Genomic DNA, 2,500 nt, shown 5'->3' with positions numbered 1-2,500 from the left:
AGCCTCACTCAACCCAAAGCCTCACTCAACCCACAGCCTCACTCAACCCAAAGCCTCACTCAACCCAAAGCCTCACTCAACCCACTGCCTCACTTAACCTCAAACCTCACTCAACCCAAAGCCTCACTCAACCCACAGCCTCACTCAACCCACTGCCTCACTCAACCTAAAGCCTCACTCAACCCAAAGCCTCACTCAACCCAAAGCCTCACTCAACCCTCTGCCTCACTCAACCCTCTGCCTCACTCAACCCAAAGCCTCACTCAACCCTCTGCCTCACTCAACCCTCTGCCTCACTCAACCCTCTGCCTCACTCAACCCACAGCCTCACTCAACCCTCAGCCTCACTCAACCCTCTGCCTCACTCAACCCGCAGCCTCACTCAACCCTCTGCCTCACTCAACCCACAGCCTCACTCAACCCTCTGCCTCACTCAACCCACAGCCTCACTCAACCCAAAGCCTCACTCAACCCAAAGCCTCACTCAACCCTCTGCCTCACTCAACCCACAGCCTCATTCAACCCTGCCTCACTCAACCCAAGCCTCACTCAAACCCTCTGCCCCACCTCAACCCTCTGCCTCACTCAACCCAAAGCCTCACTCAACCCAAAGCCTCACTCAACCCAAAGCCTCACTCAACCCTCTGCCTCACTCAATCCTCTGCCTCACTCAACCCACAGCCTCACTCAACCCAAAGCCTCACTCAGCCCAAAGTCTCACTCAACCCAAGCCTCAACTCACTCACAAAGCCTCACTCAACCAAAGCCTCACTCAACCCAAAGCCTCACTTTAACCCAAAGCTTCACTCAACCCTCTGCCTCACTCAACCCACAGCCTCACTCAACCCAAAGCCTCACTCAACCCAAAGCCTCACTCAACCCTCTGCCTCACTCAACCCACAGCCTCACTCAACCCAAAGCCTCACTCAACCCTCTGCCTCACTCAACCCTCTGCCTCACTCAACCCTCTGCCTCACTCAACCCTCTGCCTCACTCAACCCTCTGCCTCATCAACCAAAGCCTCACTCAACCCACAGCCTCACTCAACCCTCTGCCTCACTCAACCCAATCTGCCTCACCAAAGCTCATCAACCACAGCCTCATCAACCACTGCCTCACTCAACCCAAAGCCTCATCAACCAAAGCCTCACTCAACCCAAAGCCTCACTCAACCCTCTGCCTCACTCAACCCAAAGCCTCATCAACCAAGCCTCACTCAACCCAAGCCTCATCAACCCTCTGCCTCACTCAACCCTCTGCCTCACTCAACCCAAAGCCTCACTCAACCTCTGCCTCATCAACCCTCTGCCTCACTCAACCCCAGCCTCACTCAAACCCTGCCTCACTCAACCCAAGCCTCACTCAACCCTCTGCCTCACTCAACCCTCTGCCTCACTCAACCCAAAGCCTCACTCAACCCATGCCTCACTCAACCTCTGCCTCACTCAACCCTCAGCCTCACTCAACCCTAGCCTCACTCAACCCACAGCCTCACTCAACCCTCTGCCTCACTCAACCCTCTGCCTCACTCAACCCAGCCTCATCAACACGCTCTCCCCGCCTCACTCAACAGCCATCTACCTCATCTCAACCCTCAAGCCTCACTCAACCCAAAGCCTCACTCAACCCAAAGCCTCACTCAACCCAAAGCCTCACTCAACCCTCTGCCTCACTCAACCCAATGCCTCACTCAACCACTGCCTCATCAACCTCTAGCCTCACTCAACCCACAGCCTCACTCAACCCAAAGCCTCACTCAACCCAAAGCCTCACTCAACCCAAAGCCTCACTCACCCAAAGCCTCACTCAACCCACAAGCCTCACTCAACCTCTGCCTCACTCAACCCACAGCCTCACTCAACCCTCTGCCTCACTCAACCCTCTGCCTCACTCAACCCAAAGCCTCACTCAACCCCTAGCCTCACTCAACCTCTGCTCACTCAACCCTCTGCCTCACTCAACCTCAAAGCCTCACTCAACCACTGCTCACTCAACCCATGCCTCATTCAACCCTCTGCCTCACTCAACCACAGCCTCACTCAACCCTACTGCCTCACTCAACCAAGTCTCACTCAACCAAAGCCTCACTCAACCCAAGCCTCACTCAACCAAAGCCTCACTCAACCCAAGCCTCACTCAACCCAAGCCTTCACTCAACTCTCTGCCTCACTCAACCTCTGCCTCACTCAACCCAACAGCTTCACTCAACCCACAGCCTCATTCAACCCACAGCCTCACTCAACCCACAGCCTCACTCAACCCAAAGCCTCACTCAACCCACAGCCTCACTCAACCCACAGCCTCACTCAACCCACAGCCTCACTCAACCCACAGCCTCACTCAACCCACAGCCTCACTCAACCCACAGCCTCATTCAACCCACTGCCTCATTCAACCCACAGCCTCATTCAACCCACAGCCTCACTCAACCCCAATCCTTCCTCAACCCAAAGCCTCACTCAACCCACTGCCTCATTCAACCCACAGCCTCATTTCAACC

The sequence above is a fragment of the Penaeus chinensis genome, chromosome 23 (genome assembly GCF_019202785.1).
Source record: "Penaeus chinensis breed Huanghai No. 1 chromosome 23, ASM1920278v2, whole genome shotgun sequence".
NCBI lineage: Eukaryota > Metazoa > Arthropoda > Malacostraca > Decapoda > Penaeidae > Penaeus > Penaeus chinensis.
The sequence above is the reverse complement of the archived record's forward strand: the minus strand, read 5'-3'. Positions refer to the sequence as shown.